Below are 19,020 nucleotides of genomic sequence, written 5' to 3'. Positions count from 1 at the left end.
ATTGACTACAGGAAAATTAACTCGAAAACTATCAGTGATAGATACCCTATCCCTGATACATCTGCAGTTCTAGCAAACCTTGGCAATAACAAATATTACACTACATTGGATCTTGCATCTGGATTTCACCAGATACCAATGAACGAGAAGGACATAGAAAAGACTGCATTTTCCGTCAACAATGGAAAATACGAGTTTGTTCGTATGCCCTTTGGATTAAAAAATGCACCAGCAATTTTTCAAAGAGTTATGGACGATGTTCTACGAGAACATATTGGAAAAATATGTCATGTATATATTGATGACATAATAATATTTGGAAAAACATTCGAAGAACATTTACAAAATTTAAAAAAGGTTTTTGAAACACTTCGTAAGGCGAATTTCAAGATACAGCCAGATAAATCTGAATTTTTAAGATCAGAAGTTGAATTCTTAGGATTTATTGTTTCAGAAAACGGTTTGAAACCCAACATGAAAAAAGTAGAAAGCATCCAAAAATACCCCGAACCAAAGAATCTAAAAGAATTAAGAGCATTTCTCGGCCTTTCAGGATACTATAGACGTTTTGTTAAGGATTATGCTAAAACAGCAAAACCCCTAACAAAATTTTTAAGAGGAGAGGATGGCCATAGCCAGATTTCAAAAAACCAATCCAAAAATCATGCAATACAACTAGATGAAGAAGCAAGAAAAGCGTTCCAACTTCTGAAAGACATTCTATCATCCAAAGATGTACTTTCATTCCCAAATTTCGAAAACCCTTTTCTATTAACAACAGATGCCTCAGACAAAGCCATCGGAGCAGTTCTATCTCAACAGTTTCACGATGGAGAAAGACCCATTACCTTCATTTCACGCACATTATCCAAAACAGAAGAAAATTATGCAACAAACGAAAAAGAAATGCTAGCCGTAGTTTGGGCACTACACTCATTAAGAAATTTCATTTACGGAACAAAATTGCATATCTATACTGATCATCTTCCCTTGACATTTACATTATCACCAAAAAACAATAATGCTAAATTAAAACGATGGAAAGCATTTCTAGAAGAACATGACTATACGATGCACTACAAACCAGGAAAAGCAAATGTAGTAGCAGACGCACTCTCACGTATCCAAATCAATTCATTGACGCCTACACAACATTCATCTGAGGAAGACGATTCATCATTCATACCATCAACTGAAGCTCCAATTAACGTTTTTCGAAATCAACTTATTTTCAAAATTGGTCAAAACTCTAGTCACGAATTAAATATCCCTTTCGAAAATTACAAAAGACACATTTTCACAGAGCCAAGATTCACTGTCGAATTCCTGAAGGAAAAAATGAGAAGTTATTTAATCCCAGGTATTCTGAACGGAATAATGACAGATAAACCAATAATGGGCACAATACAGGAAATCTACAGATCTAATTACAATCCTAAAATCCTTAAAGTTCGGTACTCACAAAAACTTGTACAAGACTTATCAGAACCAGAAGAACAATTAGAAGAGATTAAAAAAATTCATAACTTCGCACATAGAAATGCTAGAGAGAATTCATTACAACTTATAAAACAGTATTACTTTCCAAAATTAACAAAGATTACACAACAGTACGTAAAAACATGTGAGATTTGCAAAACCGAAAAATACGAGAGAAACCCTCCTAAATTCATTCCAGTTAAAACACCAGTTCCAACATATCCAGGAGAAATCATTCACATTGATATATTTGTGTACAACCTTCAAAATCTCTTCATTACTTCAATTGACAAATTTTCAAAATTCCTTAAAGTCAGAAGCATTAAGTCAAAATCAATACTAGATGTAAAGGATGTATTAATGCAATTACTTTACGATTGGGATCTGCCAGCTCATATAGTAATAGACAATGAAAGCTCTTTTGTATCTAATGTTATAGAACAACAAATAAAAAATTTAGGAATCCAAATTTTTAAGACACCAGTAAACAGATCAGAAACCAATGGCCAAATAGAACGTTGTCACTCCACTATTAGAGAAATAGCAAGATGTTTAAAGCAATTGAATCCAGATTTTTCAGTTAACACATTAATACAAATGGCAGCCCACAGATACAACAATTCTATACATTCATTTATTAAAGACACACCAAGAAATATTTACCAAGGCAATAATGTAGATAACCTTCCATTAGAAGAATTCGCTAGACAAAGAGAAAAAGATCACAACAAAGTTTTAAAGATACACAAAGACAAAGACGAAAAAACAATAGAAAAGCATTATAAAAGTTACGAACCTAACAAATATGCATATGAAAAATCTAATGAAATATCCAAAAGAAAAAGCAGGTACAAAACAATCAAAATCAAAGAAAATCATAACACATATGTCATAGACCAAAACAATAGAAAAATACATAAAACTAATTTAAGAAAAGATACTAACGAGTAAAAATCAAAATTTCTCAAACTTTTCAGACTCGCCCTCTGCGTGTCAATCTTGGAAGCATCACTACAAATTCACGACTTAACAAACAATCCATTAGAAATCATCCCATTAGGACAAGCCAAAATTAAGACAGGATACATTCGAATTTTTCATCCTATAGACATAGTTCAAGTCGGTAATATAATTGCAAGCATCAATGATGAAGTAGAAAAAGATCCTTACCCAAACCCACTTTATGAACTAATACAACTTAAGAATCGCAATTTATATGAAACATTTTTAAAATTAAAACCACTGGTGAAACGCCGAAAGAGACTCGACTCAATTGGAAGAGGATGGAAATGGATCGCTGGAAGCCCCGACGCCGACGACCTACGAATCATAAATGCTACACTAAACTCACTAATCCAAAACAATAATAAGCAGATATTGATAAATGATGCAATAGGAAAAAGAGTTCAAGACATTACTGACATTACCAACCAAATACTCGTACTAGAAAAGGCAAGAATGAGGAACAACACCATAAAATTCAATCAACTTGTTATTTTGTCTAACCTGAATTCGCTACAAAACCAAGTCGAAACGCTAGAAGAAGCAATCCTTCTTGCAAAACATGGAATACCCAGCAGCAAGATACTTTCGATGAGAGACTTCGAACTCATTGTATCCTTTCTGCAAAGCCATGATATATACATTTCATCCTTTGAAGAACTTTTGTCACAGTCTACAGCACAAGTGACATTGAATGACACACACATCGCGTATATACTAAAAGTACCACAATATTCTTCAAAAACTTACGAATATAATTACATCGATTCCATAGTGAAAGACAACAAAAGAATTCACCTTAAATCCAACTACGTAATTAAGAACAACAGTTATATATACCAATTAACGCAACCATGTGAAGAACATAACAACAACTTCATATGCAATGATTTCAACTTATATCATCCGACCGATTGCATAAAATTACTTATACAATCCAGTCATTCCAATTGCACCTTTGAAAAGGTATACTCAAATGGTTTGATTAAAAGAATTAATCCAGGTACTATATTAGTCAACGACGCAACACTAGATGTTTCATCAAACTGCAGTAGTTCAAATCAAATAATAAATGGATCATTTTTTATACAATTCGAAAACTGTGACCTACGCATCAATGGAGAAATTTATACCAACTTTGAAACAACTATTTCCGGAATCCCTTATCATCCCACTACTGGATTAAAAGTTTACGAAATCAATACCCTCGACATACCACCGGAAGAATTTCTGAAAAACCTTACCCTAGAGCACCGCCGTAAATTAGACACGATTCACCTAGTCAACAACTCACTTTCTTGGAAAATTCATCTTTTCGGATCATTCGGATTCGTAACCATGATAGGAGCTGGAGCCATAGCACTATTCTTATTTTTCTCCAGACGATCTACAAACGTCAGCATTAAGTTCACACCAAAGGAAGAAAAACAAATTCAATTCGCAGGATTGAAAACATCAACATCTGAAGAAAATATGCCTCTAAAAACAATGTCCCCTGAACTATCGAATGAAAGAAAAAAGGAAATTGAAACATTTATCAATACACCAACGCCATTCCGTACTGCAATGCCACTTTGAGGACAAAGAGTTTTGAAGACGGAGGAGTTAGCACTGCATCGACATAAAACAGATATAATTCAATATCAAGGCCAAGTAAATAATCGAACAGTTTGGATAAACAGCCAAGACCATCCATCATCGATATCTGTTTTGCATCAGCATTATTAGGATCATAAAATAAACCATGCATCCGTCGTAGCAGATAAACAGTTCGTGAGAAGTGTCGCATAAAGATAATAGTTCGTGGGAAATGCAGCTTCTAAATAAACAGTTCCTGGAAGACCACCCGCATCGATAACCATTCATCAAGGACAGGAGTTCCCTATATAAGTTAATCTTAAAATGAATTGTAGTTAGTCTTAAGTAAAGATTTGAATAAAGAGCACAAGCTCTAAAAAATTATATTTTTTTGACTTTCTCGTTCAGAGAAGTCTTAACTAGTGCAGAATCTACCCAGAAATGAAGATATTTTTTAAATTCGCTGCTAAACGTTACTTAAACTGGCATTCGTGCTAAATTTCCAGCAGGCCCGTAGCTAGGATTTTGTTTCGGGAGGGGCTTAAAATTATTGCATAAATGTATTAATTCTGATGACTTGAGATATTTACTGGAAACTGAACGTAATTATGAAAAGTTCTTAGCGAAAAAAATTCCAAGTTAGAAATTTCTCTAGTTACAAAAATGAATATTCAAGAGTTCAAAGTACTACTACGCATTCTAGACTACACGTTTACAAGATGTAGAAGACGCTAAATTGGAATGAGTAGAAAAATATCCAAAAGCCCGTCTCACGAAACTTTACACGCATTTGCTAATCAGGAGAACGAAACCAACCTCAAGGTTCTCTCCATGGATAGGAATATATCAGTGTGAAATCCAAGTTTACCGTTGCAAAGAATGTCCGAACAAAGTGAATGTCGAAATTTGCTTCAAATCTTCTGATAAGGCAAGGGATTTGTAGATGCGGAAAATAGGTTCAACTCCTATTTTCATGATCAGGCATCTTGCTACTACTACTAGTTCTGTGACTTCATCCGAAGTTTGCGTTAGCTCAACTTTATGAAATTTTCAATTTAAATGATACTGAACATGTCGTAATCATAACAATCCTTAGAAAAACACATATTGTTTCATTTGACTCTCGTGGGGAATGGGTTAAAGACTATCTTCGGAAATATTATCAGGCAACTGAGAATAACTTTATCTATTTAAGTAGATTATTTTAGGCACTTTTTATATAATTGGACTTACGAATTAAAAATATTGTAGACTGATTTTCCTAGATCCCTGAAACTATAGTAAAAGTCAAAATGTGAAGTGAGTGCAAAAAACTACTGATTTCACTACAAAGCAAGAATAAGAATCTTAGCTCTATTGACTTTCAGCAATCTTGCAAAACCGTTGGAACTTGAGAAGACTACCTAGATTAAGTAAATATTATATTTGAACAATTGAAGGTTTTATTTCGGAATTCATGGGATTTTGGACAATGTAAATTTATATAAAATATATATTTCAATGATTTAATCTACTAATGGAAACTACCCAGAATTTAATCTACTGAGCGAAACTGCTCAGAACTTGTTCACTAATCGAAAGAAAATTGCTCAGCACTGATTAGTGAATGCTTCTAATTTACGTAAAATATGGTAAATATAACATTGATGACACGACCAAAATAACTAGAAACTATAAACACACTAATCTGCTCAATAATAAAACTATTTGGGAAAAAGTTTCAATTAAAATTGCTGCACCTAACGCATCAAAGTTGTACGGATAACGAAGACGAAATGAGAAGATCAGAGCGCAATTCCGAAAGCACTCGTGTTGAGTGAATAGAAAAGATCGAAGAGTGTTATTGAATCGATTTCGATTGGTTGATTTTTTTTTCCTCTCTTTTCTCTCTTATTTAAGATTATCTTTCTCATTTTATTCCATGACGAGCAAAAACAGAACGCAAGACTGTCACATACTGAAGACATGAAATAGAAACACTTATCCCAATTTATTGGCTTATAGATTCAATCAGTCCCAACATTTTAGTCGCTCTTCGTGATTGCCTTTTGTTTTACCACTTTTTGACCCGTTCAATTTTAAAAGAAATTTCTTTTACACGTTTGTTGCAGATAAGATTTACGGATAACAGTTTATTAGTACGTATCGAATTCCTCGTAATAGTGAAATGAAGCGTCAATAAAAATAAGCACATATGTAATTTTTTACATTCATGAAAAAACCTGGGAAAAAGTTATTAGCAAACAAATACGGAAAAAAATCGGCCAATCAAGCCCATGGCTGGGGTAAACACGTCAAATGTATCAGTGGAAAACTTTTAATTAAAAAAAAACATCGTTTTTTCGCATAAATAAAATCCACTCTTTACTTTTTAACCTTTTACATTTCTTATAAAAGAAATGTATATAATGATTAATGATGATGGTCCCACCTCATACCCCCAGAAAGCTGAACGAGTTATCTAGAAGATAATTAATATTTTAAATCATGACAAGACCAGTTAACAAAAAAAAACGGACTGGTTCAATTTACAGACATAGCCTTTCCTTCAAAAGAACGTAACCAGATATATTTCGAATGTTCCATCAACAACCAGGGTCCATCAAGAAAATTTCCATTCCGGGAAGATACTTGATAGAATCGGGAATTGAACCCAATAGCTTCCATTTCTGATAATTCTCTGTAAGACTCCTCCCGCCTGACCAAGACATCGGTACTACCACCTGCTAAGGTGAGAAGTGACGAGCCTAGTGGCAGTGCAGAGTCTAATCGAGTTATATCATCCACATCAGGCCCCTTTATTGAAAGTTGCGTACCACTAACCCAAGGCAATCCAGGGATATTCCTTTCCGGGAATACCCTGGATTGATCAGGAATTGAACCCGATATCTTGTTTTATCAGAAGAAATCACCAAGCCCCCCACTCAACGAACCAACTCCGTTATTGCCGCTATGGCAGCAATAACCGAGATTAACTCTATTGTCGAGCAAAGCCAGCAAAGCAACTCCATCTTCAAATCAGACCCTGATCACAACAAAAGTCTAAAAGCTTCAATTCAACCCGATGAGCTCTTATTACTGGTCACCATGTTCGATTTCAAGTTAGTCTCTATCTGTTTATCGCGCGCGTGGCTCAGACTTCTGTAGACATCTCATTATTTTTAAAAACTATAATAAACAATTAACAAAAATCCATCATCATCATAGCGAATATAATAACTTAGTGTGACTAAATGCAAATAATAGAAGAGAAAAAAAAATACAATCTTCGTGGTATTACATAGTTATTTAAATAACTCCAAAATACAAAAATTCAAAAAATCTGTCTACAAAGCAGATTTTACGTGTGAAATACATAGTGTTTTGAACTCCGCTAATGTTGCCGCACGTTTAATATGTCTAGGCATCGAATTGAAAAAACTTATTCCTTTGTACAACAAGGAGTTCTGTGATCTACTAAATAAAAAGTTAGGTGTTCTTGCATCAGACGCGTTTCTAGTGTTGTACCTATGCACATCACTTCCTCTTTCAATTCGATCACACAAATATCGAGGTAGCATTCCATTAATAATTTTAAAAATGAACACCATTGTTAAGTAATAAATTCTTTGCTTCACAGAGAGCCATTGTAATGCGCTTAGCATGAAACTAGAGGAAGTGTATCTGTTACATTTTAAAATTAATCGCATGATTCTATTTTGCAATCGCTGTAACCTCAATATTTGTGTTTGATTGGCAAGAAACATAATGGACGGGCAGAAGTCAATATGTGGTGAAACAATAGATTTATATAATAAAATTTTACTACTAATTGTTAAATCATTTTTCTGACGACACAATATACCATACTTTTTAGCAATCTTTTTGATGACATTGTCGATGTGAGACTTAAAGGTTAACTTATCATCAATGATTATTCCAAGATATTTTAATTCACTAACGCGATCAATAGTCTCACCATTTATTTCAACGTTAACGTCAGGCCTAGTATTAGCCGAAGAGATAATCATATATTTAGTTTTAGCAACATTTAACTTTAATTGTTTGAATTTTAACCAACGAGCAAGGGAATGCAAATCTTCGTTCAAATGCGCCACGGCTTCATCTATATCCTTAGCTGCAATGAACAGAACAGTGTCGTCAGCAAACAAATTTAAGTCACAGAATCGTAAAACTCGCCTAATGTCATTTATATACATAATAAATAAAATAGGACCCAAGACACTACCTTGCGGCACTCCAAGAGGATTGTCGAGAGGACTAGATACAAAATCGTTAAAACTAGTTTTCTGAGTTCTATCACATAGATAGTTTTCAAACCACTTATGTGCTATTCCTCCGATACCAAATCCCTCTAAAGTTTTCAAAAGTAAAGGTCTCGAAATTGTCTCAAAAGCGCGTTTCAGATCCAAAAATACAGCAAATATAGTCTCTTTAACCTCGATTTTCTCTTTCCATTTTGCTAACACTAGATTCAAAGCGGTTTCGCAAGAGTGTCCCTCTCGGTATCCCGATTGCTCCGGAATTAGCAAATTATTATTATTCAAATAACTCATCAGCTGGCCCTTAACAACAAGTTCTAAAATTTTCTCTAATGTGTGCAACATGTTAATGGGGCGGTACTCTTCGGCTTTATCCGTCCCAGTAACTTTGGGAATAGGAATCACAAGTGACTCCTTCCAAACTGTCGGCACGTGCCCAGTTTGTAGCGATTCATTTACAAGATCCAGCAGATCGTGTCCGATGACATGAAAGCAATCCTGTATCACTTTTGCATTGACATTATCGATACCAGCCGATTTTCCCAAAGAAAAACAAATATCTTTCAATTGTTCAAAAGTGATTGGGTGAAATCCGTCAAATCTACAGTTAGTATTAATCGGCTGTGTTATTTCCACAGGTTCACTGACCAGCTCAATACTTTGATTGATCAGTTGGACACTGTTAACGAAATAACTGTTCAATTTTTCAGCTATTATTTCTTCAGATTGTTCTTCTATCCCGTTAAAAGTTATGGACTGCGAGGAACTACGTTTAGGTTTAATTAAATTCTTTAGGATTTTCCATAACTCTTTGCTGTTGTTTTGATGTTGATCGATCTTCCTTTGAATATATTCACATTTGGTCTTCTTCAAGGCCCGTGAATAAATATTTCGCGCGTGTGTGTACCCATTCCAAAGACGTTCACTATTAGTTCTGCAAAATTTCTTGTACTTTTTATCCCTTTTACGTTTAAGGCGCAAAAGATCTAAAGAGTACCAGCTGTTCGAGTTATTTGAATTAACAAACTTTTGAGAAACTAAACTATTTGTACACTCTTTTAACACGTTAGTTAGAACAGCTGCCTTGTTATCCAAATTTTCATTCAATTCCGTAAAATCCATGCTTCTCGAAACCAGTTGAGACATAGCTTGTTTCGAATATCTTTTCCAGCACTTGATTTTAACTTTATCCTCTTCACGGTTAGGTTCATTCTCCAGTAAAATTGAAATTGTCTCATGGTCTGAAATTTTACAATCGGCCTCTACATACGAATGAACCCCATCAAAATTGGAATACACGTGATCTATCAATGTTCTACTGTGTCTGGAAATTCTTGTAAACTCACTAACCGTTTGCTTGACATTGAAAAACTCTGCCAACTGTTTCAACTGATTCGAATTTTGATCATTGAGCCAATCAATATTGAAATCGCCCGAAATTACATTAAGTTTACTTAAGTCAACGAAATTCTCCCACCAGTTTTCTAAAATTTCTAAAAACCGTCGATCGCTTGAACTAGGAGAATGGTATACTACTGCAAAATTTCCCATCTGCATGCCTCTTTCAACTGATATACCCAAGAACCAATTATTATCAACTGCTTCGTTTAACCGAACGTTGAATTTAATCGATTCTTTGGCGTAAATAGCAACTCCACCGGTATGTCTGGAATGAGATAGGCAAAAAGCAACTTTATAACCCGGAATGCTATACTGATCAAATGCATCAGCATCAACAATATGTGTTTCTGATATTAAAACCAACAATGGACGTTTGTTTTCTACAAGATGTCGCATTGCGACAAAGTTTGTAGATAACCCAGCTATATTTAAATACAATGTTTCAGACAACCTCTCGTTTGTTAGTTGCTATTCACTTGACCAAACGTTGCTTTTTGACATTAAAAATGTCTTACTCCACTATCTGGGGCTAGGTGTCATTCTAAAATCTAAACTATCTCCCATGTAACGAAACTATGTAAGGTTTGCACGCTTATAACTCCGATATTACTAGATGGATTTTAATCATTCATACACCAACCGATTCAGAAACACCTAACTTAAATATTGGTAATAATTTAATATCTCCCCAATAAAAGTAGACTTTTGGAAATTGGTAAAATTAAAAAGTTCACAAAAACGGGAAAAATACCATTCGTGAGGCAGATTTCTCAGACACAGCCGTCAAGAGAGGGCAGCTTAGTTGCTCAATGAAACACGAAAAGTCATAAATAGAAGCAACGCATGTCCGTTTAAATCAGTTGTTGCTCTTATCCCACACGAGCAACGTCGTCTCCGGGCGATGCACTAAGCGCTATCGATTTTCGGTAACGTTGGCATTTGCACACACTCGCACCTAAGTGACTAAACCATATACGGTTAGTTTATAAATAGAGGTGACGCGTACCCGTTTGAATCAGTTTTTGTTCTTATGTCGAACGGGTAAGATCATGGCTGCAGCGTCTGGGCACTACAATAAGCGGTAGACGCTATGCATTTTCGGCAGCGGTGGCCGTGTGCGGATTTGTTGGGTACCAGCATGGTGTCACAGAATGATTTGCAAAGTGGGCGGGCGGGGTGGTTTGGATTTAATTCAATACGGTGTGTGCTGCTGAAGAGTGTTGCGTTTGAAAAAATATATTTATTTTTATGCATGCGTGTGCGTTGTAACTTGTTAATCCATGTTTATGGCGCTTTGTAGCTGCGTAGGGTAAAGAGCCAATTGGTTTTCATGTTTCATATTTCGGTTATATGTTTTTTTATCAGTAAGGCATCTGACAACGTGCTTCTGTAGTTATTGCACTGTTCAGCAGCGTAGTATTTTATATAGGAGAGTACACGCAGGTTTTTTACGTGGATTTTGAAATTTACGCGGTTTTCATTAACGCGTTTTTTTTAAATTTACGCGGTTTTCATTTACACGGCCTGTATCCCCTGCGTGAAAAATCTGAGTGTAATTGCATCGGAAACAATCACATTCCCAGCAGAACTTTTTGTTTTCTAATTTCAAACACTTTTGTTTCGTACTGCACACAACGGAAAATTTTAAAACAGAACTTACCGTCCCAGCAGCAGTTGAAGCGGGTGCTCTTTTTCGATTCAAATTCAAGCCATGTCTTAAGCGTTACTGGACTTAAAATTGTTTTCCCAGTTTAACCAGTCAGAATATCTGTCCTACCCTATGTATTTAAAACACAGTTGTAATTGCGTTTTAAGGTATACAACAAATACGGTTGGGTATACTAATTTAAATTTTAAAATAAATCTGTTTTAAATTATGAAACAAACCGCTGTACTGAAGATATAATTATGTCAGTCCTATTACCACATTAAACACCTATATAACATAAAACGCTGCAGAATTGGTTTAATAATACAATGTTTACACTACAGAGTTATAACACGTTTTAATAATTAGCAACAAGAAAAATGTCACCAAGATAGCATAAAAATCCGTTTTAACTGGTAGTGCGAACGTTGCATAACAATGTAATTTATCAAATAATTTCATTTTTCCACCACTAATCGATCAAGAAATACTTACACTTAAGATTGTTTACTTAAGTTCATTAGTACATTATTGAAAATTTAAATGGAAAATGAAATTTCATATTTTATGGAGAATCTGTATATTTCCGTTGGCGGGCGTGGGTTTCCTCATCACAGCTCTCAATATGGAACTTTTCTTTTGAATATATTTTCTGGACAGACCAGCCTATTTTTACTAGATGGATCAGCCAAATAATGCCAATCACCTAGTGAGATACTTGATTAATTAATAGATTACTGTTAAAAGACCTTCAATAAATTATGTTTTAATGGGGAGGGTATATAGCAAATTGTAACATATGAAAACAGGCGAGTGAACAAGAACGTGTGTCGATATGTGTGATAGATAAAAAAGCTATATTTTTAATGTCACCGTGGTCGTGTCCTGTACACAACCCTTTAATTTTTTTTTTTTCAATTCTAGCAGTCTCCGATATACTGAACACTGCTTACTAAATGCCGCATGATTTACGTCCAAATTCATTTTACGTTCATTATTCTTTTTAATACAATTAACGCATTTAAAATCCGTTGACGAGCATTCAGATGTTCTATGTGCTCCATTACATCTGGAGCATGTTTCTTTATTCACGCATCCCGTGCTCTTATGACCAAATTCTCCACAGTTGAAGCAGCGCAGCACGTTAAAGGCCTCAAAAACAGAACACCTATCCCAACCAATGTTTACCGCACGAGCTGACATCAGGCTGCTATAAGTGTCCTTATCAACTTCAATTATAACATTGTATTTGTTATATTTGAAGCGTGGATTTTGGAAATTGGCAACAACTTTAACATATTCAAACGGAATACCCTCATTCTGACTCTTCAATAAGTCAATGAAGACTTCTTCAGAGTATCGATCACTCATCCCCATTATTTTTATCTTCGGTTTACCGGGTATCGGTATAACAGCATTATACTTTTCACCCAGATTGCTTACAATGTTTTCTTTCACCGACTCAATATTATCCCGAGTTGCACACTCCACAATAATCGAGCCATCTTTACCGTTTTTAAAGTTGCTAATTTTGTGCACCTTTGGATCTAATTTATTTTTTAATTCATTCCTCGTGTCGTCACTCGATTGCAACGGCTCGACTGGTTTAATCACAATGACCGGGCGAGCCTTACGTTTCGTTTGACTTCTAGTTCTAATTTTATTCGTCCCTGTAGCTCCCGACAAAACATTCGCATAAGTAATTCTACTATTTTTATCAAAAACCTCGTCATTATTTCCATCATCGTCTATTTCAATTAACATCGGTTCATCTTCTTTATTCGTCAAAATTTTTCGTTTTCTACTGGGATTCCCGTCCGATTCAGAATGAACCTTCGTATTACTAAAATTCCTCTTTCTGTTCATTCCAACTAATTCAATTTCACGCTTAACATTTTCATTAAAACAACTTTTAAAATCTTCCAACTTTTTGGCAACACTGTTTTCCAAGCCAGCCAATTTACTCTCGAGAGAGTTGTTGAAAGACCTGATCAGTTTTTCTATTCCGTTTTCTACTGCGATGTTTATCTGTGCATCGATGTTTTTTCGGGCATCAGTGAGAGATTCAGAAATGGAAGCGAATTGTTCCATTTTCTTATCCAACTCAATGATTATCGAACTGACATCCTGCACACCAGAAGACTGGGTTGATAAACATTTTGCACATTTGTAGCAAAGACTTGCATTATCAGCCACCCAATTTACCATGGCCTTTGTTAACCCGGAACATTTTTGATGGTATTTATCGCCGCAAAAAAGGCATAGTACAAGACCTTCGGCGAGACTCACCGTGCCCGTACACTTTGCACACAGGCCACTCATTATAGGCAAATTAAACAACAGCTGGAGAAGCGGGACAAAACAAAAAAAAATATAACACTGCGTCACCTCGCTGCTGGGAAACGTACAAAGCCAGCCGATGCAGCGAAATGAAATCCGAAAATCACAGAACAATAATAGTCTGTATGACTACACACTATACTTATCTGAATGATATTCCGATTAGCGATTAGCGCCCACAAAGTTTTCAACGAAAAGCAAAGTATTTCTCACAAATTTAAGCGATTGCTTCCTGCACTATGTACTATAGAATTCGCTCAAGCTTTCAAGATTTTTTCCGAGGCCCGGAGGGCCGAGTGTTATATACCAATCGACTCAGCTCGACGATTTGGGACAATGTGTGTGTGTGTGTGTGTGCGGACAAATTCTCATTCGTGTTTCTCAGCAATGGCTGAACCGATCTTATCCAAACCAATTTTAAATGAAAGAACTAAAAAACAGTATGAACGCTATTAATTTGTTTTTGATTCTGATGTTTAGTTTCCAAGATATGAATGTTTGAATGCGTAAAAATGGCGTTTTTTGCAGTTTTTTTAAATTATCTGCCGAAATTGACAACATAGATTAACAATTTATATGTTTTTAGGCAGCTTTAACGAATACCTTTCGAAAAAGATATAGATTGTTGAAATCGGACTATTATCAAAAGAGATATTTAACATTAAATGCGGACGAAAGATTTTTATCATTTCCCATTGCCAGAAATATGACCAAAAACATGTAATCTATTATTAACGCCAAAACGGCTTATTTTAGGTCAATAGTATCTTCGGAGAATTTAATGGAGGCAATATGCCCTTTCTTTTGGTATTATGCTTTTGCTGATTAATCTCCCTATGAGTGAGATATTTTCACAAAATTTTCTTGGAAGTGATTATATCGAAATGATGTCTTCAGCAAATTTGTAGCTCTTACTTTTGCGAATAACTTTACTAAAGACTTTAAATATCTATTTTGAATACTTTAAAAGTTATGGCTTGTTGTTTGTTGATTACTCTTTGTCGCCTATTTATTGTTCAATATAGTGATAATCCATTGAAATAAGCTAAACATTATTTCGATAAAACGAATTTTGCATTTCATTTTACTATCTACAACAGCTAGAAACAATCACCGAACACTTCCAAGTTGTCTGGAAGGAACTTGATAACTTATCAGTACAAAAATGTTCATTTGTGCGAACCTTCTGACTGCAATTTTTCTAACTTATAACCATCGGATCGATCTGAAACATATCGGAAAATGAAAAGCGAAATAAATAACTCCAAGCAACGGCGTAGCCAAGAGAAGGTTTTGGGGTTTAACACCATACAACCCCCCCCCCCTCCCTCCCACCACACCCAAAGAAAAAAATTGGATTTAAGTTGAAAATTTATTGATGCAGACTGATTTAATTCAATATTACAATAACAATTATCTGACCCGTAGATTGATAACCTGTTGTTGTAAACATCATGAGGACTTTTGATAAATTGTCGGAATGGGGTCCTGATATGTAACTGATCTATTGGTCTTGATTTCACAGTTGTCTAATAGCATCAATATCAAATTCCTGCCTGAAAACATTCCAATAGAAAATTTCAGAGTTCTGTAATCAATCATAATCCTCAGATTTATTTTCAAATAGAGCTCGTTTTTGTAGAAATGTACTGTAATAAGGGTCTTTATTTAATAGGAAGCGAAGTTAAAATTGATTTAATGTCTATGAAACATAGAACTGCTCACAGAAATGCATAACTTTCAACATTTGCTAAAAATGTTTTTGCCTTTCTCATTCACTCTAAAATTCGTCTATCTAATCCCGTCCCGGAGAGCCGAGTGTCATATGCCAATCGACTGAGTTCGTCGAGACCCGAAAATGTCTGTGTATGTATGTATGTGTGTGTATGTGTGTATGTGGAAAAAATGTAACCTCTGTTTCTCAGAGATGGCTGAACCGATTTGCACAAAGTTAGTCTCAAATGAAAGGTACAACCTTCCCATCGGCTGCTATTGAATTTTTTTATTGATTGGACTTCCGGTTCCGGAGTTACGAGTTGAAGAGTGCAATCACACAGCAAATTCCCATATAAACTGAAATGAAAAATTTTCAAAATCAAATTTGTATTTTTGATGCCAAATGACTAAAATGCATGAAGCATTGATATTTGATGTAAACTCGAAAAAAAATGTTTGACAAAAATTGACTTCTTTGGACTTTGGTACATTTTTGCCTTTCTCATATAGAAAGGTTATGCAATCACTCCAAAAATCGTCAATTATACCGGCCCGGAGGGAGTATGCAGTGAGGGGTTGCTACTTTAAAATTAAAACTAGTTTAAAATTTCTTAACAGGTTGAAAATTTTCGGCAGGACCCGGACCTCCCGGACCTTTCTTCATGATCCGCCGCTGGTTTCAAGCGATGTTTCAGTATCACATAGTATCTCAAGATAGTGGCTGTCGGTCCATTGTATGTATGTGCAAATCGTACTGAACATGTAATATTCATTTCCACCATTATATTGAACATAACCAGCAATGGAATCGTAGTCTGGACAAATGAAGCAAGCACAATTGCACCACTAGGTGGATTAAAACAGGTTTTTATTTGGGGAATGCGTCGAGTTGAGACGAAAACGTAATATGATTAATAACGAGGATAACACTTTCCGAATGTAGAGAGAAATTTATGAAAAATGACGGTTTCCATTCGATTCTAGCAGGTTCTGATCGATTTTGATGAGCATTTGATTTTTGTTGTATGACCAATTATATGTATAGGTCAAATGTTTAAAAACAGTAATTTAAGGTCAAGATAGCATCATTTTGAAACCGCCAATTTCTGAGGTTTAGTATCTTCGATGAGTTTTACAAACGTTAAACAGCGCATCATTTGATAAAATAATTTTGACGGTATATCGTCCAAGAAGTATGTATGGTGAATTTTCTCAGGTTAATATTCATGACTACAATAAAGTCTCAATAAATTCGCTAAAGACACGAACTCTGTTACTATTTTCTGAAAAATAATTCTGCATGATTTTAAAGCTTCAAAAATTACGGTTTCGGAATTATACCGTTTGGACAGTATGATCGATTTTCACCAAACCCCCACCAAACCGAATTTCTGGCAACGCCGCTGACTTCAAGTAAGTAGAAACAAAGTCGTTCTACACTCGTTCACAAGAAACTTCTTCGAATGCTGAATATCTATTATAACACATTGAAACCCCGATTTTATCAGCCAAATATGAACATATGTTTGATGGGCTTTAGCAGACGAACAAGACTGAATTCGAGTAAATCCTTTCTTGAGCATGTTTTCCTTATCATGAAGATATGCGAAATATGCGAAAATAAAAAGTTCATCATAATCCGAAGTAGTTATCAGACTACATCAAGGGACGAGAAAAATATTTTAACAGCTTCAGTTTATTATAAAGAAAAAAAATGCCCGATTTAGTCAATGTCCCCATTTTGTCAGCCTAAAATACACCATGAGACTGATAAAAATGGGTCTTTGTTGTATGTATTATTCGCTGTTTTCACATTAATAGGTACATTTCATTTTTGGAGATTTTTTCATTGCATCGAACTACAACAATTTTTAGGTAGTTTTCAAGGGGTTATTTTATAGACTTCTTCCAAAATTTGGCGAACCTATTCCAATTCGGTATACTTAAGGGTTTATATGTTGCAGATAGAGAAAATACTGAAATTTTCAGCTTTTTTCCTACACAATATTACGAAAGCTTATTAAATAATTTTTCCTAATAAGTTTGTGAAAATTATAAACTATTTGAAATTTTTTAATAGTTTTATTTTTTATTTAACCGTGATTTTTTAATAAATAGTGACCATCGCTTCACAACGCAGTCTATTTTTCATGGCTTGCGGTGAGCACGATCTCTCGAATAGACCTTTCTCGTCAAAAAATTTTATATGATAGGATGCTTCCTTTTTTATTCCCAATTCGTTACTGCCGATTGCCGCGATGATTTGGTACCTCTAACTATTGAAAAAATCAAAAATAGTGCAAGCTGCTCATTTAACCCCATATTCTGAATACCTATCTTGCCTTGTTTCCCCGTATTTTTACACCATTTTGATGAATTTACTGTGGGGAATACTGAAAGGATGCCAGATCTGCATATATATATTAGTAAATCTGCAGATTTTGCATTTTCACTGCAGATGTTTTGCAGATTACAAATATTTAGCAGAACAAAGCCTATGCCAGCCAATTTATACACAAGCCTTCAACATTTTTGATCATTTAAAATATATACATACTACATTTCTATGTCCAATTTATTGAAGATTTTTGTAGCAATCTGCAGACTTTTATATTTTCACTGCAGGCTATTGTTTAAATAGACCTGGCATCACTGATGCTGAAATGATTCATTCATATACCTGTCAAAAACATAGAGCATTGCATGAAAATGTATAACCTCACTTTTCTGACAGTTCAGTGTGCTTGTTTACCTAAGACTTGTTTACATGGACTTTTAAAATTTACATTACTTGAATACTTTCGATGCTCTTTGTTCATACATTGACCAATCGGCGCTGGATGTAATACCCGGTGACATATGCTGAATCGCAAGATCAAGTATTGGGCTATAAAACGATTGCTTTCTGGATGATGGATAAGGATTTGTACACATTTGTTTGTTTGCTCGTGGGTTAAGTCCTAACAAGATGATCCGATTGATTACTCATTTTTAGGTGGTGAAGTTTACCTGAACTTTATAGGTAACGAATTCGGTCGATGATAAGTTGTTGAAATGATCGTGCAATGCCCATACCGAATAACGTTTCCATTGGTCAGAATGCCTACCAGCGTATGATAGCTGCAAACATGAGGACAACAAGGTTATCGCTTTCGAATGGAACAATTATTTATTATTCGTGTTCAACTTCCATTACAGCAAAAGTTTCGTTGATTGACGATTATCGAATTGTCGTTGATTTAGCCGGCAAATGCAAAACAGTGCTCGGCACTGACGATAAGGAGTAAGAAGGATTTGATAGGAGTGATAAGAATGCAGAGCATTATACTTTCTGGAAGAATATCAGGGAGGAGAAATTATATGTAAATTTATATTATATCCCGAGTTGCCATCATTTTTGCACCGCAATAAAGCTTTCTGCAACTGCTGTCGTGTTCAAATTGGCAGGAAATAACTAGGCAGCGAATGATAAATTGCATAGTCAATTTATTTACTTTTTCGGAAGGATAAGTAATTAGTATGTTGTGAATATATATGTGTCGCCGGTGCCGTGTGTTATGGTGGTACCGGACGGAACCGTTGGTCAGCAGACTG

General features: G+C 35.1%; 1 protein-coding gene across 1 annotated transcript in view; it reads left to right on the top strand.

The window, feature by feature from the left end:
- Positions 1–19,020, top strand: part of LOC131678444 (inaD-like protein) — a 1,280,364-nt gene that overhangs the window by 1,215,967 nt on the left and 45,377 nt on the right. The window lies entirely within an intron of this gene.

This window comes from Topomyia yanbarensis, chromosome 2 (assembly GCF_030247195.1).
Source record: "Topomyia yanbarensis strain Yona2022 chromosome 2, ASM3024719v1, whole genome shotgun sequence".
Taxonomy (NCBI): domain Eukaryota; kingdom Metazoa; phylum Arthropoda; class Insecta; order Diptera; family Culicidae; genus Topomyia; species Topomyia yanbarensis.
Note: the sequence above shows the minus strand (reverse complement) of the source record. Positions and strands in the feature narration are given on the sequence as shown.